Below are 26,796 nucleotides of genomic sequence, written 5' to 3'. Positions count from 1 at the left end.
TTGGATGTGAAAGACAAGTGGTATTTATCTTGCAGTATGGTAGTCAACTTCAAATGTTGCTTAGGTGACCAACTATCTCATGGTCATGCATCTAATGCTCATTCAGCATAGGTTGAGGCACCTACAAAGCTATGAAAACACTCACAAAGAATGATAGTACGTAATGGTAAATTATCTTTATTGATCATTCGGGAACAACTGAGATACCGGTGTACAGGTCGGCATGCACAGTTTGATGAACACAGGTACATTGTGTAAGAGTCAACCGAGATGGTGATGCAAAAGTCTTGACATATCACAGTGTAAAAAAAGGCACAGGTAAAAGCACTGACACATACACACTTGTCTTAAAAGCCTGAACATAAACAGGGCAATAAAAATGTTGCTTACTGTATAGTCATCATCATCATCATCAGCCTGGTTACGCTCACTGCAGGGCAAAGGCCTCTCCCATACTTCTCCAACTGCCCCGGTCATGTGCTAATCGTGGCCATGTTGACCCTCCAAACTTTCTAATCTCATCTGCCCACCTAACTTTCTGTCGCCCCCTGCTACGCTTCCCTTCCCTCGGAATCCAGTCCGTAACCCTTAATGACCATCGGTTATCTTCCCTCCTCATTACATGTCCTGCCCATGCCCATTTCTTTTTCTTGATTTCAACTAAGATGTAATTAACGCGCGTTTGTTCCCTCACCCAATCTGCTCTTTTCTTATCCCTTAATATTACACCTATCATTCTCCTTTCCATAGCCCGTTGCGTCGTCCTCAATTTAAGTAGAACCCTTTTCGTAAGCCTCCAGGTTTCTGCCCCGTACGTGAGTACTGGTAAGACACATCTGTTATAAACTTTTCTCTTGAGGGATAATGGCAATCTGCTGTTCATGATCTCAGAATGCCTGCCAAACGCACCCCAGCCCATTCTTATTCTTCTGATTATTTCACTCTCATGATCCGGATCAGCAGTCACTATACCTGTCCTAAATAGATGTATTCCCTTACCACTTCCAGTGCCTCGCTACCTATCGTAAACTGCTGTTCCCTTCCGAGACTGTTAAACATTCCTTTACTATTCTGCAGATTAATTTAATTCTGCATAAATCACCATGACCTCATAAGCTTTGACAGCTGGATAGATCTGTGTATATTCGGCAATAAAGAAATCATCGTTCGTAGCAAGAACAAAGCTTTCGTAAGCGAGAAAATTATGAAAATGGAAAATCGCAGCGGCACCATTTCATGTGACGTCAACAGTGGCCGATTCCAAAAACATACGGATGAAGAAAATCGCGTTCAAAGATACCTCACGTCAGAGCTTGGTGATTACGTCAACTCGTCTGTTTCGGCGTGGGCGGTTCAAATCATGGCACAGCAGCACGACCTTTGGTGACAATTTTCTACAGAACAAAGTCACACATATTGGCACACAGAAAGGGAAGATAGTCTTCTAGTCGAATAATCGATCAACATAACTCGGCTTGATATCTTAAGTTGGTGTCCCCTTTAATGAATCCTGGAGCACTTTGCCTGGCAGCAGAGGCTGGAATGATGAGAAATGAAATCATACGCACAGTGTACCGTCAACAGCAAATGTTTCCGGGACGCAGGATCTGCCGAGAAACTGAATTTTGGCGAAGCGTGGTCACACAGCCCCAAATTAAATGTTCCAGGATAGCCTTCGCCACCTACACAGCGATTCATTAAATTAGACGTGTCATGCCTTACAGTGCAGGAATTCCCATTTGCAGGGGAAACCTAATCCCATAAACATTTGCTGCTGATTGTACGTCACAGCAGACACACAACGTACTCAAAACACGCCCCAACGCGCAACATTCACACTAATTAAACTATCTTGTTAACACCTGTCTTCTACGAAGGTTAAACATCCCTTCATTGTGCAGAACGCACGTGCAGCGCTAGCCCGTGGTTCAAGTAAGTGTCGTAGAAGGCCACTCAATCGTAAGATTGCAGCTCAATGCCAGCAATACCGAATATTTATTTAAAATTAAACGGACAAGATCACCACTGTGTCCAAAGTGCAACGTACCCCGTCAATGCATGGCCAACTTAATTTGCCCTTGCAGCCTATTAGCAATACAAAGAAGCCCTATATTGCCCACGCTGAATATATGTGTAAACATGGACTACATTTCATGTACTTCTAAAGAAACCAAACACTCAACCTAGCAAGTTAATAGAATGTATGGCGTGCCAAAATGGCCCAAATAGGTGAAAGAAAAAGCGTTCGAGATCTGTGACGTCAAAATGGCATACCAGAGGTGCTTCAGCCCTAAATTTAAAATTTTTCGGTCTTTATGTTTATTGTTTTAAAGGAACAATAAAACTAAACACAATAGACACAACACAAGGAACAAAAGAAATAAAATAAATTGATCTACATTCATAAATTACGCTTGTGTTTGCTTATAAACGTCCCACCGCAAACAGAGAGATGGTACGCTAGGAAAGACACAAGCTTGGAAGACAAGTGGCCAGCACCATCTCGAAGTTCCCGTACTATAAGCGACGTCGGGATATTAAGAGCTTCTGCGCTGGACTAATTAGCACTTTGTAAATAAATTATTGCATTACATTGCTAAGACTCAAGCTTCGAGAATTTTCTCTGCACCGAAACGGCACCAAACGTACGCACACAGCTTGAAATCCGTGACATAACACCGACGTATCGGCACTGCAGCACAAAACGTGAAACTAGGGCCTTCATTTTCTGCGCTAGTAGTCAACGCATTTCCACCAAATAAATGAAGGCAGCGTCTTCAACCAATACCACACGATTATAAATTGATTTATTGCCACTTTTCATTGTTTCTTTTGTGCAAGCCACATTTTTGAAAGAATAGTCGAGCGGTGTAAATTGATTTAGTGTTGACGACAAAGGGATACTAAAGAGAAATGATTTCACCTGTATTAGTAAATTACCCTTCTACAATAAAAAAAAAAAACCTCATGCCACGAGAAGAGGCTTGGTATGCAAGAAAAAAAAACAAATATATCACAGTTTCGCCATAAGGGCAAAACAATGAACGCGATAGCGACGTGTTAGAATACTACACGAAGTGTAAGGCTCGTAGCTGAATGAATTGAAGCTATGATGATAAAGCTACAATGAAGCTACATTTGATGAACTAAATGAAGTAAACGTAAGTTGCCTAAGTAAAAACAAGCTGTTGTGATAGGTATCCTGTTTGAATCCTGCCATCGGACAGTTTCATTTATGTTTATGAATTAAAGTCAGTGTCTTTCTTAGCAATTTTACCGCCACTTTTACGTATCGGGTATGTTTCAAACGTCTATCCTGGGCCCTTGAGGTAGTTAGCGCACAGCCATTGCAATAAAATTAGACCATTTTAAGGTTTCAATTACGTCATTGGTTCGCAATTTTAATATTTAAGTCTTAAAAGATTTAAGATAAAAGGCATGTGCTGTCACTGTTTCGTTTCACGACATTTGTTTGTGGGCTACCGTTCTCAAAATTCTGGGGAATAATCTTGTGAAGAGTGTAAGACCTGATATGAGCAAATTTAGTGATAGAATGGTGTGACAATATAATCAGCATATACCGCATGTCATATTGCATGGCATAGCATATAGCATACACATACCTAAGCATATACGGAACCTCACGGCGGCGCCAATGACAAAAATTCGTTTCGTATGTCCACATAATTGCTATCACAATAAAATAAATATCACAAGACAGCGCCGCCGTCTTGAAGTTGCTGCACCAGCTTGCCTTGACGTCATGGATTTTTACGCCGCCCGCAAGGGTCTGGCTAACTGCATGTCGAAAAAATGGGCATTGTATTCTAAAAGAGTGAAAGATTGAACTTGGCAAGTTTTGGGAACTTTCAGTGAGCCCACGCAGCCCAATTCCGAGAATATGCTTTGAAATCCGTCACGCCAGACTGACATACCATCGCCGAGATTTCGGCGTGAAATTCTAAAGCTGAAACTTTTAGCTTCATCTTATCTTCGAATATTCAAACCCAGTGTCCCCAAGATTAACGAAAATAAGTTTAGTTTTTCTCTCTTTAGACCCTAAATTTAGTGCTCCTTAGTGCTTGCCTATTCCCTCACCCTTTCTGCTTTTTTCCATCATATTTCTTTTTTAACCGAGCTACCTCATCTACTCACACTGAGGCCAGCTGCCCATCGTGATATTCATGGCAACCACTATCCCCACGTCGCCTTCCTGCATTCACACTGTAGACCACGAAATGCAGAAGCACAATAAGAACCACAAGCGGATCACGTATGTGGCTCCAGAGGTCAAGAGCTGTTGAAGTAGGAGTTAAAGCCAACTCGCCTCGTACTAATATCCCCATTATACCTGTAACACTTCTCTAAAATCACACATACAGATTAACACTGTATCAAAGATGCACATGTACAAAGTTCAGCTCAACAAGTACAAAAACATGTATCCACATGCACCAACAGTTGGTGCAGTCTGGAGCTGAAATGGACACATCTGATATTCACTTAAGTAACACACTCACGAATTATCAATACTTTTACAGAAGCATACTGTACACAGAATTAGCAAAATCTATAAACTCCGAAATGGCAAAGGCACACACAATGCAGGAATGCAAGCAGATGCAGCCAGAAATAAAACTTGCAGTTTGCATATTGCACTCGCAGCACTTCTCTAGAGGTCAATTATACGAAGTGACTAACTATACAACACAGCAACTGCAACTCAGCAACATATATACATATGCCATAACGATCCAAGGTTATGCAACTTTTGCACGTAGTAGTATCCAAAAATTTTAAATTTCACATCACTTTACATATCACAGAAATTCACAAGCAGCAATGGTGGTCTGCAGTGACTCGTGCTGTAAGAGCACTTATCAAGCAGACAGCATGGGGAATCATTGTGGGAACAGAATGTAATGGGATTTCTTATGTGCGTACAGAGTGAAAATAGAGTTATACAATAACAAATATATAGCTCCTAACACAAACTTAGTATGTCATTTAGTTTGCCAGTTGACAGAGTTCAAAGATGGCAATGTTGTGGGAGCCGCAGTGATTGGTCAGTGCATGGATATAGACTACATCCAACACGTGGATGTAGTCGGCTTCCATCTAAAGTCTCGGGGATCACATATTTTCATTTGATCTATCAGAAGTTCGAAATTATCTGAAGTTAAATAAAATATGGTTCACAGCAGAATATTGAGTGCTACATGAATACATAGACACATATCCCATCGCATTTGAACACATGTACAAAGAGAATAGGTATGAGTCAGCAGCGTCATCTCATAGTGGCACCCAACAACATACACAGCAGCCTGAACAAAAACAGGGGCCTGTGTTGACTATTCATGCCTTATGATTGCTCTATTATCAGCAGTTTATAGCTGCGCTGCATTGCTCCAGAAAGCCAAAAAGTTTGAATTAGTTGAGTCTTATTTGTAATAAGCATATTCAAACATGGCAGGCCAAGCAAGTTTTTGACAGTTCTCTGAATCAACCAGGACTATAGGAGTACTGACATTTCCTTTTTGACTTCATTTTTTGCAGTAAGTGAAGATCCTGTACCTCAAATACCCAGAAAAAATAGCACTGCCAAGACTCGGAGCACCCTAAATATTTTACAATGACAGCTCTTCTACAAACCAGTTTTGGTTTTGTTTCCCACGAGTTGTATATGTGCTATGACACCATGACACAGAAGGGGTTCACATGGGAGCAGGACACTGCGATGATTGGGCACTGACTCCTGCTCGTTAAGTTGTCTGCTATGTAACTAATCCCTGCACGGTGCAATGTAGTTGGTACATCAAAGTGGTTTTGCTCACTTAAATATCCTTAAAGGCTGTTCTATTAAGGTAAGCAGGTAAGCTAGCTATCTTGAGTTTCTGGCTATTTCATTGGCGTGTGCATATGCAGTAGCTTGCTCAATGTAATTAAGGTAAAAGGGTACAGAACACATTAGGTAGCATCAAAATTATTAACAAATAGCTTGAAATCTCGGAAGCCCAATAACTGCTGGAAATACACTCGAACCTCGTTATAACGAAACTGGATATAGCATAATAATGAGTATACCGAAGTAATAAATATCCCCCTGGAAATCCCCATAGAGATCCATGTATATAAAATCTCGTTATAACGAAATGAAATTGTTCTGCCAGTGGATATAACGAACTATATTCGCCTCCGAAACCCAAAAATATCGCACTGTTGCCCGCCGAGTACATCGCTTTCCGTGGGGTTCGGCACTCGTTCGCTGTGGCAGTTCAAAACTCCCGCTTCCCTGCGCCGAATACATCGTCGAGCAATACTGGTCTTTCTCAATGCTGCGCGCAACTGCCCACCATACTGCCCATCCACGCACTAGCAGCAGCTCACTATTGCACTTCTACACCGACTTCTCTCTCTTGCGCATGCCTGGCTGTGGGAGCCACGCCCCGCTGTGCGGCAACGCGTGGAAGTGTGAAAGGTTAGCGCATTCACTTCTGCGTAGCGCGCCGTGCAGTCAGGCGCAGCTGAGCGTAGACACCAAGATCTCAACAAGGCCGATTCTTGGGCTAGTTGATACGGTTTGCTCATAACGGCAAAGCCTTTAGCGCAATTCAAAAAGACAGGAAAATGACAGAGACACAGGACAGCGTTAACTTTTAACTGACGTTTATTTAAACATGGAGGCAGATATATAGTGAAGCAGGCAGGTGGAAAGAAACAAAAGATACAAAAATACAAAAGACAAATCACACTCTACGCATGCACACGGCATTACCGTCCAGGAACGCGATTTCGTTGTCAGAAAAATGAACGCAATTTCCTTGTCAGAAAGATTTACTGAAGGTGTACTAACACAGTCTGCTCCCTTTTTTCGAATCAGCCATGCTTCGATTTTTGTGGCAAGCCACGTTCATCATAATGAGAGCCAGCCTTCTTTGGAAGCCAAGAGAATATCCGCGAGAGATCCGGACAATCAGCGGGGATGCTCTTCCGAATGACGTGCAAGGGGTTCTGCGCCTAGGCCCCAAGTATGCTTTTGAAACGAAGTGCTCCGCAACTGCTGTCTTATGTGTGGCGAGTGTCCGGACGTGCAGCGGTGGGTGAAAGGGCCGCCTGCATTTCTGATGGCGTGGATGTGCTGCACCACAAGAAGCCCAACGTGTCCAAACTGCCTATACGCAAGGTGACAATATCTGCGCAAAAATTGCCTTTGTGTTATTCTCGCAGACAAAGAGAGGGGATTTGTCATTTTACCTGAAGGGCACTTTATCAGCAAGGCAAGGGATGCTATCACGTCTCTGTACAAGAAGCAGCGGAAAGTTGCATTATCTAAGGTGAAGACAAAAACAAAGCTGTGCAATAGCCTAAACCTTGACCATCTAGCTAAGCATGTAGATAATAGTGAAAGAAACAGTTTGCAGGTATTGTTTTCCGCAAAATCTCACAAAGTGGGATGCCCTCTAAGGGTAATCATTTCTCAGTGTGATTCCTGGCAGAAGACTGTTGCCGGTCTTCTGAAAAAAAAATTAAATCTCTTGGAAATCGACGATTCGTTTGTGCTAAAGAATTCTGAAAAGGTTGTAGAATTTTTAGCAGATAATTCCGACAAGCTCATGACTGCCATGTCTGTAGACGTAAAAGGTCTGTACTATTCGCTCCCTCATCACCAGTTGCTTGCTTGTGTGGAAGACAGCATCGATTGCTTTGGGCCTATCGCGTTTCAGAATGCTGCTGGTACATCAGTAGCAGGGTTCATGGAACATTTACATTATTTATCTAAACTCCACCTATGCAGAATGTAATTATGGTGTGTATCTACAGAAATGTGGTGTCTGCATAGGGTTTTGCACACAGCACCGGTTCTTAGTGATTTGTTTTTAGCTCAACGTGACAGGACGGTAGCCCCCGTCTACAAGATTTGAAGGTTTTAAAGGTTTTCATATTTGTTGATGATTTTTTAAATTTTAATAGACAACAGCATAGCTAGCATTGGTCAGGACCTTACATCCTTTTTAAGACCTTTTAGGTACCTTTTTAAGCCACTTGATTTGACCCCTGAACTACGGGCTAACAACAAATTGCAATATTTAGATTCAATGTTAATTTCCGCAGAAACCCACATAAGCTGGTATTACCACCCTAGGGCTAACAAACCACACCTTTTGTATTCATCTTCCCAGTCGAAGCTTGTTAAACGGGCAATTGGAAACATGTGCTTCACCAACGCCATGAAAAGTCATGTCCTGTCCCGATACCCGTCAGCATGAGCGAGCAAGCCAGTCGGCTTTCTGCGGCTGGTTATCTCAAAGATGTACTTGTTTCTGTGGCGGAAGGCTTGGTGGAGAAGTGCAAGAAGAGCTGCGGCGAACAATCCACCAGAAAGAAAAAGATGGCGGTGATTCCATACATGCACGGTATCTCCCATAGGCTGAAGGGGGTTGCCAATAAGGCCAATGTGAAGTTGACGTTCTTTGCCCCAGACAAGCTATCACAGTTGTGTAAGTTGACAGACCCTTTTCCCAAACTATCAAGGGGATGTAAAGTGAAGCATAGAAATAAGTTCGTGGAGTGCTCGTAAGGGGTGGTTTACCGTATTCCATTAACTTGTGGCCCGGTATACATAGGGCAAACTGGGAGATGCCTCAGTGAAAGGCTTGCAGAACATAAGCGAAATGTGGCAAGACCTAGGGACGGGAACCTTTCTGAACGTTGCCATGATTGTTCCAGCAAAACGTGCAATGTTCGACGCATGGACAGTGGAGGCCAGAAGCAAGGACCACTGCATGCGTGAAATATTCGAAGCCCGGCTGATTCAAAAAAGGGAGCAGACTGTGTTCGTAAACGTTCAGTTACTCTTTCTGACAAGGAAATCGCGTTCCTGGATGGTAATGGCGTGCGTATGCATAGAGTTTGATTTATCTTTTGTGTTCTTGTATCTTTTGTATCTTTCCACCTGCCCGCTTCACTATATATCTGCCTCTGTGTTTCAATAAACGTCAGTCGAAAGTTAGCGCTGTCCCGTATCTCTGTCACATCCCTGTCTTCTTGAATCGCGCTAGAGGCTTTGCCATTATGAGTAAACCAAGACCTCCCCGGCGCAATCTCGGGGGTCAGGCGCAACCCTGTGCTCAAGTGCGAGTCGAGGTCAATGGTCGCGCCATGCTGCGCGGCTAGCGCGTTGGTGCGAAAGATTAGTGCATTCACTTCTCTCTCTCTCTATGGCACGTCGCGCAAGCAGCCACAGCTGAGCCTGGCCTCAGGGATCTCTCCGGCGCAATCTCGGGGGTAACGCCCCCAGGCCGTGCATTCACTTCCCCCGCACACTGCAGCGCACCGTGCGGGCTGGCAGCTGGGCATGGCCTCCGGGATTGCATTGCATCAGTGCGATCTCGCAGGCCACGAGCCGGCTGAGCCAAGCCAGGGAGGCAAAGTTCGCTTGCCTTCTCGATCACACAGCAGCGTGCTGTGTTGTGTGCCATGTGCGGCTCGACCGTGACGAGCCAAGTGGAAAGCAGATATGTAAAGGCTGTCGCGTCAGCTGCTAAGTCGCGTCTTGCACACGCCAAAGATTCTTTTGTTGTTTTATTCAAATTTCATCGTATGCCTGGCCGTGTAGCGGTTCCCTGGGCTGCAAAGCCGTCTTCTTATTTCCATGTTTACAGTTGTGCACTCAATTGAGCGTATACTGCAGTAAATGGCAATAACAGATATAACAAAGTAACGAATATAACGATGTAATTTCGGCTACCCTTCAATTTCGTTATGAGAAGGTTAGAGTAAAAGCAACGCCGCTTATATTGTATGGTGCAACGTTATATTAACATGTACTGAGTAGACAGCATGTCAGATCAACTAAAGAGTTCTGTCAAATTATTGTGGACTGTTTCCACTCTTACAGACAAAATATATTGAATTGCAATGATGTGCTTTAGAACAAAGATCATTGGTGCACACCTCATTCCCCTCCATTAAGGCTTAAATTTTTAAATAAGAACTGAGTATTTCATCACAAACGACTAGATTGAACACCTGAAAATTTAAGTGGGCTGCTTGCCCCAAGGAAAGAATTACCTACAGAAAATTTGCACTGTTTACTGCTTTACAACAGGTTCAACAGGCAGTGTCGTTTCCAGTGAAAACATTTACAGCTGTTTCCACAAAAGCTCATGGAATAAAAGCAATCACAAGTGAAAGTGTTTGTCAAGCAAGAACTGGAAGCAGGAACTCAAAGTGCTTTCACAAAAGTTTTCCAAACGAAAGCACCCACAAGTGAGCACAAGTGAAAAAGAAGCAAACAACGGCAGAGGTGGCATCAAACCCATAACCGTTCTAGACAAGCCGTGCTCATCCAAGCCCTCATGTCCCCAAAGTATTTAGGATGAGTGCAGCTCGTCCTTGCGGTTCTTGCTCCCTCCTTGAGCATTTTGGATGAGAGACACTCGTCCGCAGCTTAATTTATGTTTCGGTCGGCAGATGGCAGTATATGCCTGGTGATTTCTCTTCTTCTACACCTCGAGCATGTTTTTCATGTGGAAACTAGCATTTCCAATATGGCGTCCAACAGAGGCTAGGCGTGTGTCGCCGACCTGTCTTTCAGAAAAATAGGCATTTGTTTGTTTTTTCCCGACGATGATGGTTCAGGCATTGAGGTGTACATTGTTTCAGGAAGTGAAGACAAACGTGATTATTACTGAATTTCAAAGCTCCTTGGACGAATAAGACAAAGAGGAAAGCTCACAGGACGGCCTTGCAAGTGCATGTCTGTGGACTAAAATCAACAAGAACAGCATTCCGATGAAGCCTCCGCTGTTTCCTTCTTTTCCTGTACCCTGTAAGAAAGTTATTGTAAGCTCGCCAGGTCAATTGTTTGACTATATTGGGGGTTTTATAGATGATGAGCTGGTTTTGATGATGGTCGTTGAAACAAATGAGAAAGCGACTCTGCGTAATCCCTTGTTTTTAGCTGTAGTACAGGCTGCCAAAACTCCCTTAGCCAAATAACGCAATGTTAGCTTGCGCAGCTGCTGTCACCAAGACAAAACAATTCTGTATATATTTGTTCCATAACTATTGTTGATTACAAGCAGGTGGTTGGTGCATTTATACTATGGCGTAGAATAAAATTCAGTAACCTACATTTATTTATTCTATGACTCCTCAGTTACCTTTTTCTCCCTGAAAACCCTACTTTTTACAACAAAGGTATTCACAATCAGCAATAAGAAATCAAGCATTCTGGGTAAGAAATTTCTTAATAAAGCAAAATGGCTAAGGGGTTAAGTAAAACAAGCTGTTGATAATCTACCAAATTAGTGCAAGACTAGAATTCCTATCTGGACCACACCCTCAGTGATATTATATCGACTATCAAGATTTCATCCTGTAGGCTTAATAAATCAGTATTTATTAAGGTGCGTTTGATTGTAAGTGACCTTTAATACTAGTTAACTGTGATTCTTACATCTTTCAGAATCTATCTGATATTGTAGTCACTTCTATAACTCAATGAATTGTGTTAATTGCACATTAATGGATTCTGATAACACCTTACGATTTTTTTACTTGAACCTGTTCCCTTTCCTGTAATCATTCAAGTTGGATGTAGGAGCTTAGAAGCAGAAAACCAATTTGCCTTACAACTAGGCAGATTCAAAATTAATCAAGAGAGGCATCACAAACATAGCTTTTTTAATGCCCTGAATAAAACTTGCCCATAGGCTGAGCAGTGCATCTTTAGAATACAGGTCGGATGTTTGTTGGTTACTGGTAACTCAAGAACTCTGCTGTCGGCTGCAGCTATAAGGCTGATTAAGCTTGTTTTCACAATAGGACAATCCCCATAAATGCGACACTACAGACGAGAGCCAGTTGGTTGTGCTATCCCATGTGCATGACATCTTGCACAGTTTTAAAGAAGACGTCACACAGCACAAAAGTGCATGTGGTTTAACTGACTCCTTAAAAACTGCAAATGTTGTGTAAATTTGTGAATGCACCTTATACAACCATTTCTGCTATTTCTCTGAAGCACAACTCGCATGTTATCTCCTGCGCAATTAGATGGTATCATTTAATCAGTTTCACTGATGTGTGTGGAAAAAGTTTTTTTTAATTAGATTCTGAGGTCTATGTGCCAAAACCACGATCTGATCACGAGGCTCCAAAGATGTCACTAAAAACAATGCTTTGAAATAATTTGAACATTTTTCTGAAATAACCTTACTCCATCAAGACAATTTTATAAGAAAATACATAAAGCAGTCCATCTGCTGAAATTGAATGTTTGTTACTAAACACTTGTCCAGATAAGGCAGTTCTTATAATACACGCACTTTGCCTGTGCGCTCAGTTGTGTGCATGTATGTGCACGCACACATGTGTGCTCGTGTGTGTGAGAGCACTGGATTGCAGCGTAGCTTTGCACAATGCCGGCATTTTCCCTGCCCTAGTATTACTTCTTGGCCCAACAAAACTGCAGAAGCGGCGAAAATAGCAATGCAAGCAATAATGCACTGCTCGATGTTACAGCACCATCCACTGCCTTAGTCTTTTTTTTCCCCCTTCCGTGAATGATTTGCTGAGGCTAGAGTGTTCAGTTTCCATATGGAGGTGGCGATTCAAGGGGCGCTAATGGCATTGGTGCTGCAGATGGCTGTGACAGAGGTATGCCCTTGTTGTTAATGTTGAACCCAACCTCTGGATGGTGCTCAGGCAGCTGTTGTGGATTTGGCAAGGCTGAATGTGTAATTGCATCCGGTAGGAGAGCGCGCATTTCTGGCTGGCTGTGGTTCATTGCCCCTGATGTTATCGGAGCACAAGGTGCTGTCGTGCAGGGACTTGGCTGCAGCATCCCCTGTGAAGCAACATTCAATGTGTCATTGTGGTTATAAAATGAGCTGTGCCATAGGTGAAAGTTACAATTACATAAAAGGCAATAATAATGATAATTAATAATAACGCTTCAAGACAAGGCATAATTTGTATGCCTCATTTCATGTCTGCACTGATGACGCCATCGATAACGAAGCCCTTAAAGGGACACTAAAGGTTACTATGAAGTCAAGTTAAAGTTATAAAGCAATGCTCTAGAACGTCTAAGGCGTCGATATAATCGCGAATAGAGCTTTAGTAACCGAGAAATTGAGCTAAATGCATGACACGATTTGAGACCCCCCAGCGACATTCCGGTACTAGCCCGATGACGAAGGCACTGCTCATCGTAATTTATGTCACTAGTACTCAAATACTCGTATTAAAAAGATCACTTCATTAGGTTATAGGACGGGAGAATATGCTACTTGTCTACTTCTGTTCGATTCTAAGAAAAAATAACATTTTGACATTACCCTTTATACAGTAGTATGGGTGGTCGAAAGATATCGTTTTCGCTCGACTCTGCGTCGCGCGCGTTTTGGAGTTTCAGTTGTTTCGTTATTGCATCGTGCTGCGCTGGTTCTGCTGGCTCGCAAAACTTGCATTTGGAACAAGCAGCGAGAATACCACGTCCATGTGATATCGTGGGATGCGCGAACGGTTCGCGGAACTTGGCCAAGGGCGGTTGCAGCGGCGAATCCAACGTTACTTATCACTGTGTGCCAATGAGTGAACCTCTCCGTTTGAAGTGGTTAAGTGCCGTACCTCTGCAACAGCACGTTGGCAAAGAGCTGAAAAATCGCATAGTGTGCTCGCTGCACTTTCGTCCAGAAGATTACGAGTTCAACGCCGACTTACTGAAGTCCTGTTGAGTGCCTTTCAAAGCAATGCTTTCCCGTAGCGCTGCTCCGTCGGTCTTGCCTGCATTCTCCGAAGCGCAAGAACAACTGCAGGTCGAAGACGGGGCAGTGAGTGCGGCATTTGGTTTTTACGAAGGAAAAGCTAGGAATGTGCGAATATGTACAGCCATGACATACAGTTGCCGTCATAGTAGTACGCAACGACGCCGGCAGCGCAAGCCCTCAGCAGCAGGTCACGTTCATCAGTGCTTAAATCGCTGAAGTCGAACCCAGCATCGCGAGCCAATGTGTCGTTGTCAGGGTCGTCCATTGCAACGAGCGTCAAAGTTGGCATCATAAAATAAAGAATCAGCTGATCGCCACGTGCTTTCCCTTCCGCTAGCCACCATAGTACCACTTTCGCACTGCTGTCGGCTCTGTCTTGGCTCTGTTTCTGGCCGCGCGTTTGTGTTTTACGCAGAAAAGCCGTAGCCCCGTCTGCGGGCGCCGTTTTACTCACCGACGGCACAACGTCACTATGAGACCATGACGTCACCACTCCTCGATCGGAGGGCGGGCTATTTGAGGTACGCGGATGCTTCAGAATGCACTTTCTCTTAAGATAAGTCTCTTCTTCGCATGAAACAAGTGTTTCGAGGTTTCTGGGTTGGTATTTAAACAGTCCAAATTGACTTAATATTAACCTTTAGTGTTCCCTTAAAACAACCCATCAATGTGGCCATTGGGATGCCTGTTCAAGCCGTTCTGTGAGGTGCTGCATGATGGCATGCTTCACGCTTCTGAGATAGTGCCCAAAGATCAAAGTGGTGCGTAATTTGTACATCTTCTACCAAAACGCTCACGGACTTCGCACCAAAGCATGTTAATTTTTCTCCAATATCATGTCGTCTTTTTTTCCTATTTTTGTTATTTCTGAACTTAGCTCTGCAGTGAAATTTCCTCTTCAGATTTTTTTTCCACCACACTATAACATCTTCCACAGTGACCAGGACTTCAGTGGATTTAAACAAAAAGGTGATGGCGTACTGATTGCTGTTGACAGTTCACTGAGATGTGTTAGGTGCAACGACATAGAAAGTGCACAGGAGTCAATTTGGCTCAAAGTCAGCCTAGTGCACTGTGGAAAATTGTTAAACGGAACTTTCTATGTACCGCCGAATATTTCTCCTGTCTTGTTTGATGAAGTCATCTCTTCCAATGAAAGTAGAGTAACACAGAGTAATCCTTCTTGGTGATTTTAATACACCTGGATATGATTGGAACAGGCTTAGATATTCTCATTACAATCATTAGATAGAGAACAAATGCAGCCTGTTGTCGGAATTTCTGTCCTTCTGTTCACTTCAGTAACTTGATCACCTATTCCTGTGGCAACATCTTAGACCTTTGCCTCTCGAATGCTCAAGTTATAGATGTGTCTCGTTCTGACATTTCCCTTGTGAGTCCTGATAACTTTCATGCACCACTAAAGATAACTGCCCCTGTGTCAGCCCTGAGGCAGAGCTCCTCCAATGGCATTAATGAATCCTCTCGTTTTGCTTTCAAGCGCGCTGATTATGTTGGTTCATATGATTTTTTGTCCGCCACCAATTGGTCACTGGTCACGGACAAAACCAATGTTGTTAACCAAGTACATCAATTTGCAAACCTAGTTTTGAGCAGTATGTGCAAATACATCCTCCAGTACAGTCCTAAATGTTCTCATTTGAACTTATAACTGCCCTAAAGTATAAACATTGTGCGCACTGTAAATTCAGAAGTCCTGTGCCCAGTGACTAGAGAGAAGAATTCAGCTTTTTTCTAACTCTCTGCAAATGCCTCTATATGCATGCAGCCAGCAAAAGCACATCCTTCAGGATCGGTTCCTGAGAGGGAGCTGCCGCTGGGGCTTGAATTTGGGCACCACCCATGCTCAAAGATGGTGCGATCCGCATGACAAAATTGGAATCAAGTTTTCCTATTTAGGATCAGAAAAATACATGTTTACAACAGAGGGCAAACAACGGAGTAAACCAGATCACAACGAAAACGAGAAAGAGCACTGTGCTGAATACACACAAAAGAGAAATGCTCATCGTCCTATCTGTAGCTCCCTGTGAACTTTCTCCCTCCTCTTTCCTCCTATCTATCTACTTCTTTCTTCTTCCTCTTTCATATGTATTCTTCTTTCTAGCCTTCTTTTCACATCTTTACTTCTCCCATAAACAATGCTTCTCCCACTTCAACAATGCAACTCGCAGTCTTATTTACGTGCCACATACTTGTTCATATTACAGGAACTTGTATTTACAGTCTCTTTTCATCAACTTAACCGGAATTCAAATTACAAGCACTTACAAGCCACTTTCATAAGCCTGTATATGCACCGTGTTGCTGGTACAACCATTCCACCATTACCTTCACTTTTACTTTCAACCACGTGACCTACGACGCACTTCCCCACATAACCTTGATGCACGGTGTCGCCACATGTCCACTCCCTGCCGCCCACTCTCCTCTCTGCCACTGACCTCTGCCCCCTCACATGAACCCCTCCTCTCCTCACCCACTGCTCAAAACATATTGCTGCATTGTATTTTGGATCCTCTCAAGGCAAGGCCTTGAGAGGATCTCATGCTCTTGCCACCTTTTCTTATTCTAGCCTCATTTTCTGTTGGGTATATAGTTGTTTCTTCACATCATGTAGCCTGACCATTTTGTCTTATGCCCTAAGCCTCAGTTGTAATGTTCTTCCCACTGACCACACACAAAATGTGGTTGTTCCAAACTTTTACCCTTTCTTGTCACTCTTTAATGTGTCCATCACATCATCATTATTCTAGCTATCTATAGAAGTTTTGAATGTTTTAGACTAATTTATAAATCCTAACAAAACTTTTTTACTTGTGAAAAAAAAAGAGTGCACTAATATGCTGAGGGCAGTTCAGGACTTTAATTAAAATAAAGACTGATAGACATTCCACACAGTGAAATCCAAATTCTTTTTAAAGTTACACACAAAATGTGTCAAAATGTTGAAAACAGGTGTTAGATTTGTTCAGCTGCACGTAGGAACAAGGAACAGTGCCTACTGAATAAGTTAGCAGTGCAGAAAGTATGACAAACACATATAGTAAGCATGAATTGTCAGTGGAAGAAAACTGTTTCACTGAAAAAGTTTAGATATAATAAATAATCATGTTTGATGGAGATAGCATTTGGTCCGTGAACAGATTGCAGGAAAGCTGCTGCAAATGACAGAACAGTACTCTCCCCCTTCCTAATACAGGTGTCTTAATTCCTTTAAAATGGCTTCATTTGACAGTCACATTGCCTTTTGCTAGAAGCCACATCCCTAGACTTTTGTGGCCACAATGTATACATTTTAATCTGGTAGCAGCAAAATAAGCTCACTTTATTAAGCACCAAAACGATCATGCTGTGCCAAACAAAGCCCAGCAAAAAAAGTTAGGTAAACGTCCCATTGTCAAGCATGCCACCATAAGCTGAGCTACCATTGTTGCTTAGCAAACCGGAAGCACACATTTACAAAAGTCCAAAAGTAAACAGCAACATTTTCGCGAGGAGAGATTCATTTCTTTATGAGGCTGTGAACAAACCTTCTTGATGTAACAACATGTGTGCCAATGCAGCTTCGCTAAAAAACTTGGTGTTTATAAATAAAATGCCGTGGGAAGAGTTCAATAACAATCACCATAACAAGTGGTGAGCGAGACTCGCAGGCCAGAGCAGCCTGCAGTATAAGGAACATTTCTGAGGTTACATTACACTGGCACAAAGTTCCTTACAAGGACAGCTCAAGCAGGCACTTTTCCAAATGGCTTCTTAGTGGCCTACACGGAAACTGGTGCTCACAAATTACTACACGGTGTGCATGTACAAGAGATGTAGCATGGAAATTCTGTACAAACAACCTAGTCTGCAAAATGAATGTTGCACCAGCCACTGCAGCATACATACACATGCCAAGGTGATCCAATGCATAAAACATGACTTAGAGGAAATGTCAAAGGGCTGGAAATTTTTTTTTATGCCTAAAGCAAGTACTAATAGCTTGCTTTACTAACGACCTCTTTTCTAACACCGACTTAGGATTTGACACCGATTGTATCTTTATAGATTTTGCTAAAGCCTTCGATACCGTATCCCATAGCCTACTAATCTATAAACTTAGTCTTCTTAACATTGACCCGCTAGTACTGGACTGGATTAAAAACTTTCTTGCTGATAGAACACAATACGTAATCGCTAACAATTCGTCGTCTGTGCCCCTCGCGGTAACGTCAGGCGTGCCACAAGGGTCGGTTCTCGGTCCTCTACTTTTTCTAATCTATATTAATGATCTTGCTTCCTGTGTGAAATTTTCAACTATTAGACTTTTTGCTGATGACTGCGTTATATATCATAAAATTACTGACCTCAATGATTCTCGTAAACTCCAAGACGACATTAATAACGTTCTGTTATGGTGTAACAAGTGGTCTATGAAGCTTAACTTAAGCTAATGTAAATGCATGCGGGTATCACAGCGTACTAATACTACTAAACTGCATACATATTTCCTGAATAATAACCCTCTCTCAGTTGTCTCGTCGTACAAATACCTTGGACTAAACATCACCAGCAACCTTTCCTGGCACATGCATGTCGACATTATATGTAGCAATGCCAATCGCATGTTGGGCTATTTGCACCGAAACTTCTCATCCGCACCATCGTCACTGAAACTAACTCTCTACAAAACATTAGTTCGCTCCAAACTAGAATACGCATGCGCCATTTGGGACCCGGCTAACATTACACTCATAAACAGCATAGAAGCCATTCAAAATCGTGCAGCGCGTTTCATCTTATCAAACTACTCCCGACATGCTAGCGTTACCTCAATGAAGATAACACTTAACTTGCCAGAACTTTCTTTCCGTCGTAGATGCTTCCGCCTTTCGCTATTCCATAAAATCTACCACCACAACCCTTTGTTGAAAGAACAGCTTATCACCCAACCGTCATACATATCATCTCGCTCTGACCACAGTTTCAAAGTTGGTGTGCCGTCTTCACGTACTAAACTTTGTAGTAATGCATTCATCCCTAGCACAAGCAAAGATTGGAACCACCTTCCCGCCACCGTTGCAGCCATCCTGGATACCGACACCTTCAAAACCAGCATTCATGAAACGCCACGTTGAATCTGTCTTTGTATATTGCACAAATGTTTTGTTATGTTCACCCACTCCTTTCTGTAATGCCTTCGGGCTCTGAAAGTATGTTAAATAAATAAATAAATAAATAAATAATAGACAAGATACACTTTGCTGCAAAGCCGATGCACAACATCTAGGAGGGCAAAGCTTTAGCTCATTTGCAACTTGAATTTCCATATTCAAATGCACATGAAATGCTGAAACACCCTTATTATGAGACAACCACACAGCCCATCTAAATTATATGTGCCACACCAGAAGAAAAAGTCAAACTCTATTAACTAATGTGGCTGAAGAATTATGATTTCAGATCTCAAAAAACTCATACAAATTATAAACCTAAAATTTGGTTTGGTGATGCACGACAGCCACTTCACAAATGTGAACATGAGGTGTTGAAACATTGTGATGGCCTTATTTTCTTGCAGCCTTATACATTGAAGTGACTGCATTACGTTTTCAATTTGAGCCAAAGAAAGAGGATATTAGTAGCTGGTCAACATATTGTGCAAGCATATTGTTAGCACTAAGGTGACTGGGCTTCAGACACTTTACAACTATAAAAATGTATCAGCATGGAATCTATTAGCAGGGTTGTAATATATAACAATGCCTCTGCTTTCATCCAGCAGTACACAGGGGGCCAATTGCAAGCTGCGGATAAAGCAAGTGTAGGTAAAAATGACATTAGATCACCGAGCTCAGCCACATGCAATACACAGGCATCATACAGAACTCGTATGGTTGCGACAACCTAAGAATGCACCACCGTCCAACTTATATTTGTATATACGGGCCAGCCAATTACATTTGCTCATTCCCAGGATGTGCCGGCAGAGATGAACTTCTTTCAATATTGGGATATTTCTGGAACTTTTTTTAAAAGCATGGAGGCAGCGAGGGTAAGTGCAGCACAATTTTTTGGGCAAAGCTTGTACTATAGATTTATTAGGCTAGCTTCACCCAGTTTTGTAGTAATCAATACAACAGAATGAGTATTTCATGTGCACCAAGCAGACACAGCAACATAACCTTCATTTGTAAAATCTGGCCCATGTTCAAGTCAATATAACTGCATCACAAAATACAAAACTGGCACTTGGTGCAGCCCTTTTTTTGTTACCGTTATAAAAAGCTATGAGGGACGTTCCAAAAGCAAGTTTCGTCATTTATTTTCACACGTAAAATTTATTGACAAAAAAAAAAAAAAAATACACCATGGCATCATGGACTATACACTTTGCACTATTTTACCACATAGTCACCACCTACGTTGAGACATTTACCGTAGCGTGCAATCAGTTTGAAGAAACCACCCCAGTAAAACTCGGTTCCCTGCGATGCAAGGCCTGAGACATGACCTCTTTACCATACACGATCGTTAGGCATTCGTGGATGACAGATGCGCTGGTCCTACGTGCCCATTCATACCAGACGACAGCACGCACTTCCATTGACCATGCTGTTAGCACACGTCTGTCTGCCACTACGATTTGTACTCGAATAATCTCAGGCATGCTGGTCTGCTGCTACTCTCTCTTCTTCGGTGCTCTGGACATGCGTCATTCCTCCTCCACTGATGCGCCTTCCATCACTGAACCAGCAACGGGTGTGGATTCTTATGGCGAATGTTTGTTTCACCTGGTGCACCATCTTCTCTTTCAAAAAATGATGAAACTTAGTTTTGGAACGTACTTTGTACATTAAAAACAGCAAATGTTATGTAGCACCCCAGTCCAAATGTCATAAGAAAGAAATAATAAAGACATTAATAATAAAGCAGCTCACAGCAAGGTGCATATAGGAAGGAAGTCAAACAGCCAAACAACTAATTATGTTGTTTCTTCCTCAGGGTGTCTGAATTTTCATCTGTTCCTTCTAAAAATAGCATAGCTACTTGTCCAGCAAGCAGCGTTACAAAAGCTAGGATTTTTGTGGCTGGGGACAATTGTTTACAGGACACACAAGTCATAAAAAATGTATGTATATTAAACAGAGCAACAACCTTACAGCTTGTACAGGTCCCATCAGTTTGAAGGAAAAGCACCCAATCAGTACTCAAAAAACAACAAATATGTTTTAAACCTCACTCGCTAATACTTGTCAAGTAGCTGTTCTGTAAAAGCATCAGCACTTTCATGCTCAATTTCAGTGCAATAAAAACAGGACAATTGAAAAGTTTCAATGAAAACCAAGTGTTAACAGTTCATACTGGACCCTCTCCCCCCCCCTAAGTGCAGGCAAGGACCCGGCAAAGCCCGAGGCATTTCATAAGCTGCACTCCTTAATACCCTCGCCAAATCTGGCTTAAGGCGGGCCACTGACAGCATGTCTGCACTCCTGCTTGAACATATTTGATGCCATCAAACTCGCCTCTGTAATCAGCTCTGTAATTATCCTGGAAGTTATACGAACAAGCCTCAAATCAGGATCTTCAAAGCGCTCTAGACCACAAAAGCAAAGTGCATTTATGCATGAACCACGTTTTCCCAGGTGGGTCTTCTCATCAGAGTTCCCCAGTGTGGTTTTTTTCCTACCCTTTGCATGCCAACAGCTTTTGTGCTAACTTAGGTGACGTCAATTTACTGCAACTTAGCAGAAACAAGCTCCATTGGCAGCCATCTCAACATTGAGTGAGACACTGTCCTAAAGCAAAGCTTTCTTTGCCTACCTTTGAAAGGTTTAGTGTGTCATCTATCTCGCCAGGTAGGCTCAGCAAGGCGTTTAACAGAAGCTGTCGCTCAATAAAACAACATATGCGTCCAATGGCGAGATTTCAACCAGGGTCCCACACAACAATGGCGTAATGTTCTACCCACTGGGGCCACAAAACAACACACGACATAAAGAGTAATGAGCTTAGCACTTCTATCATGAAAGCTAGTGCTTTGAGATGGATGCTTGGCACATGCGTAGTGTCGCGCAGTGACAATTTATTTCTAAAAGTGAGAGTGTGCCAGTTTCCCGACTCTTTCCTCTGGCAGCTAGCATTTGAGGATCGACTCAATTTAACCAGTACACTTCTTTCGGAATCAACACCAGTTGGCGATAGGAAGCATGTGCCTGGCTTTCGTGCTGTGTAACACTGCTGTGGAGAAGCAGAGAAAGTACAACACATGTTTGCAACAAAGCTCGGAAACAATTGCATATCTCACTGTTATGCCTGCAATTAACTGTGAAGTACAATCATGAAACAGCTGCAAAAAATGACGCTACAACTAGACAATAGCAAAGGCACAAGCATGCATATGCTCTTGGTGCCCATAGACCGCCAATCTCTTATCCATACAGAGTAGCAAGTGAGTCATTCCACAGGTGCTGCCACGTCTTTCAGCTCTTCAATGAAGAACATCCCCTCTGTCCATGGAAGAGTAATGGCTACACTCTGAAACAATGTTTCATTTTTGTGTGGTTCATGGTTAAGCACAACAGTTAACTGTTACGAAGACAATCTCTTGATGTAATATTTCTGCCACCCAATCAATCAACGCAACCATACAGTATGTCAAGATAGCAGTGACGAAGAGCCAGTACACCCGCACATCCTTTCATCACTGCAGCTTACTTAAGGCACACACTTAAGGCCTCTAAGGTTATCATTCCAAAATGCAGCCCTAACTCTCAAACTTCATGTCTTGTCTCTGCAGTGAAGAGAGAGCGATACAGCAGTGACAATAATACTGCAGGAGCAGCAACAACGATGTACAAGTGCTAATGTATGGCATTAGTAGAAGGAAAGCGGCTCAGAGAGGTACTTAGAGAGGTTCAGGTATAGAATTTGTTCCCTAAGGCAGTGAATATGGTTTGCATTTTTGGTTAGCAGTGCAGTAATAAGAACTGCCCTTTCATGCCTTCTACAATTCCAAATATTTCAGGCACTTCCAAAGCAACTGGATGGGCATAGAATAATTAGCCACTATCCAGTGTCATTGTTGTCTATCACTGCGCGAAATTACCTGTTATATTTTCATGTCTCAAAGCTGCAACATGGGCTATTATACTATTAGGCATGCCATATGGCAGGAAGCTCGTGATTAATTTTGAAAACCTGGGATTTTTTTTTCACCTTAGCACACCAGCATAAATTTCCGCTTTGAGCCCATAACGAGATGTGATCCTCTGGCTTCCCGAACAACAGCAGAGTTGCATAGGCTCTGAGCCACTATGGCAAATCTATTGTATTGGATAAGCTGTATCAAAGGGCCTGCAGGACGCGCGTCAGCGGGCAGCGGGCGTCTTTCACACAGGGACCATATGGCAAATCTATTGCTTCCACAAAAGCCTAGGTCATACCATTTCGTTTTGTTTCAGTTTCCGTAACACGGCAGTGGTTCATGTACTATAGATAGCATTGTAGCTGGCCCTTGCGCCAAGAAACAATATCCATCAATCAATCAAGCATTGTAGCTATGAGTGGCTGTGGTAGGGATACAGTGCAATGACCACAGTAACCTTTTTGCACTGTGCCCGCCATCAAGGTGAAATCCTGCGACTTCCAGCTCAACAGCAGAGTAGCACAACCTCTGAGTCACTGTAGCAAGCCCATCGCTTCCACAAAGCTTTAGGTCATGCCAGTTTCAACAGTGGTTATAAGGAGGCAAGGGTGGATGTGGTGCAGGTGGCACTGGTGCTTTGGGTGGCTGTGGGTAAACATGATCAGAGTAGAATCCATCCTTGGAGTAGGGAGGACTCCTCTCTTCTTGGAAGGCCCTCTGTTCTGTATCGGGTGTGCTCAGATATGTGGGTGCACTCGGCATGAGAGGATGCACTTCTGGGTGGGTATGGGAAGCTACACCTGACATCACTGGACCTGGAATTGGAGCTGTACCCAATGATGGTGGCACACATGGGCTGGATTGTGTCATTGCCTGCAAAGCACGACATGACGGCTGAATATAGTGTTAAAAATAAGCTTTGTGATTGTTGACAAAAGATGTTTGTAAAGAGAAAGGACAAGAAGGTCAGCTTGCTGCTGACTACTCTGGCTTGTTATTCAGTTAGGGGACAAAAGGAAAGAGCAGATAAAGAATTGCAACCATAGGTGATGATGAAGGGAAAGAGCAACAAAAATAAAATGATTAAGTGCTACTGACACAGAACCTGAGTACCATACTTAACAACAAGAGCTGCTCCTCTGCTTATTTTCTCTGAAGAATTGTTTTTTGTAGCTTACTGCCTCGACCTATGGCAATGATTACCCTAGTAGATGTTAGCAATATGCATAGCTTGAAACAAGGCAGAGAAACAGCTTGTGCTGTTAATAGTGGCATTGAGGCTCTGCTGTATTGGTGCATTACAGTGTTGTTGTTTTTCTTTTTCATAATGGCTTTCAACAAGATATGTCTGAGGCATAGTAAGTATGCCTTTCCAGTTCACTACATAGTATAAATGCTTTTTCTACAATGCTACCACATTCTTTTTTTTTTTTCATGTCGGAGGGCTCCTCACTAACCAGGCTGTCAGAAATTTTGGTTATAGTACACACTGGAAGTTGAAAGCAGCCATCCAGGAAGCATTCTATTAAAAAGTGTTTGTTAATAGCAGAGATAGAGGCAAGTGAAATGTTGTGAGGTGTTAGTGCAAGGAGTTGCACCACTAACCCCACAACAGTGGCTCTTTCCCATTGCCTTGGTCGGCACCCATGCAACATTTATGTCATCAATGCCATTTATTTTTCTCTCTCTCTTCTTTACTTGCTGTGTCGCACATTTCCACTGGCAGTTTTACCAACAATGAATTTCCCCAAAATCCCCAACCTCACAGTACTCCTGGCTGTCTGCGCATTGCAAGTGGCGTGTATGACACAGAGGCAATGGCAGTGACATTTCTGCTGGCAGAGAGAGAGGAGAGTGGCTACTCTGCAGAAGTAGTGCTGCATGCTTCCCTTCCAATATTTAGCTGTTCTTGCTGCTCACATCAGTGCAATACTTTGTAAATATGAGTGCCAGACCTAGACACTGGGCTTGCCTGTATACAGTGCCCAAATCAATAGAGGGGTCCTTAAGGATCACTTTTTACTGCCATTAGCTTGGAGTCACCTCGTGGTGCCCCTTTGGAACTGTGATCACATTGTTCATGACATTGAACACAGAATCGAAACACACTTACACCAGAATTCTCTATCAATATTGTTGGAGCTTTCAGATTGTTATGAGTATTGTAGAAACATTTACAGCAACTTCCACGAGATACCTGAAGCAAGTATGCAGATTGTGTAAGGTAGCTGGTGTTGTGGTGCATGCTGCATATGATGGATGCATCAATATGTTGAGAGCAGAACGAGCTCAATACAGCTACTGCTGCAAAAATGTTACAGTAGGTGGTAATGGAGAAATGGGATACAATAAGGAAAAGACAGCGAGGATCACTGTCATGATCAAGGCCTCTGGTGTACTCCCACAACGCACTCCAAACTTAAGGAGACCATGCTGCTATCGGTCAGTGGCAAGCTAGCACGAGCGCCAGTGTTAAGAAAAGGGGCACGGGGGACACAGTGCGGGAAAGTCTGGCTGCCTCTGAAGCCTGTTACTGGACATTTAAAAACATGTTGCGCAGGAGAAAGTTCCACAGACAGTGGTGTGCGGTTGCCACTTCAAGGTGAACCTTCCAAGTGGTTGCAATTGAGGGAACATTTTAAAAAATAATCGGCATTTGTAAAGTGTGCACTGCTGCGCCAACTTACCCATAAACGTTGTCTTCTACGGTAGCAGGCACACAAAGAAATGACACAGAATAATAAAGATAAGACCACCACGATGGCTATTATGAGGATAGCTGGTAGGGGCCAAGAATCATCCCTCACTGCATAGAAAGTATACAAAAGGCTTTATAGCACAATTCATTTGTGGATGCAGATGCAAAGGCTAGGAGCAATGAGTAATTCGACAGTTAAATAATATTTTCATAAGTAACATGATTAAACATGAAAATTTAGAAAAAAATAAAGGGACTCGCAGGAAGTTGGAGACAACTTGATTAAGGTGGGCTAACAAGGGAAGCCTCAGTGCGAAGTCAACATTTCGATAAGAGGATCACAAGCCCTTTGTTCAAGTGTTAGCTCAGGGCTAAGGCTTCCTTTGTTTGCTCAGTGTTAGTGAATGATTAAATATAGACTGCAGTAATTGCCATGGTGTCGACAACTTGCAAAAGATGCATATATTTTATGCACTGAACATGAGACAAAGAATGAAATTTCCTTCCATAGGTGACTAAATTGCACAAAGATTTAACTGCACTTGAGTACGATGCTGAGTGGCAATAGAATTTTGTCAGGCTAGGTGATAGATCATGGTAGTTGTATAATGTAGGATACCAAATAACAACCTCACTTGGCAGTTGCCAACTGACGTACTTGCCTCTCTCGCATTTCTACTATACATCATATACTAATTAAGAAATTATGGCCAGAACTTCCAAGAATGCTCAACAAAATGTTAAACAAAAAAAATTAACCACCTTTGTAAGTGATCCTTTGCAATTCACAATCAGCACAGTACAGCCTTGTAAGTATGACCACAATGGTGTACTGGAGTCAGTAAAGACTTGGGCCGCTATTTCGTAACAATGTCTTTTACAATGCTAATGCCTTCTCATGCTTTTGGCGTTCATGAGTGACCAGACATACACTCTGATCCATCAGGCTCTCTGGCAACGACGGTATGCTGCGAGCACGGTGAAATTTGCTTGTTATTTCATTGGCTCATCTCCAATATTATTTTGCACTGGGTATGAAACAAAATTTGGAGGACGCTTAAACTTCGCCTTTAAGAGTAGAAGACGACAGCATTATGATATCCCCAACTTCTTCTCAAGCTTCCCGGCAACTGCAGCTTATGTAACTGCAATGTTTACCGGGA

At 42.7% G+C, this 26,796-nt stretch overlaps 1 long non-coding RNA gene across 1 annotated transcript; it reads right to left on the bottom strand.

Annotated features, from left to right (window-relative positions):
* Nucleotides 1–157: 157 nt before the first annotated feature.
* Nucleotides 158–26,796, bottom strand: LOC140214058 (uncharacterized). Its single transcript, XR_011890974.1, has 3 exons — nucleotides 25,623–26,796; nucleotides 13,735–23,808; nucleotides 158–12,856 (listed from the first exon to the last, which is right to left on the bottom strand). It is a non-coding gene; the product is annotated as an uncharacterized lncRNA (long non-coding RNA).

The sequence above is a fragment of the Dermacentor andersoni genome, chromosome 11, assembly GCF_023375885.2.
Source record: "Dermacentor andersoni chromosome 11, qqDerAnde1_hic_scaffold, whole genome shotgun sequence".
NCBI classification, from domain to species: Eukaryota; Metazoa; Arthropoda; class Arachnida; order Ixodida; family Ixodidae; genus Dermacentor; species Dermacentor andersoni.
This window is presented reverse-complemented; position numbering and strand designations above follow the sequence as displayed.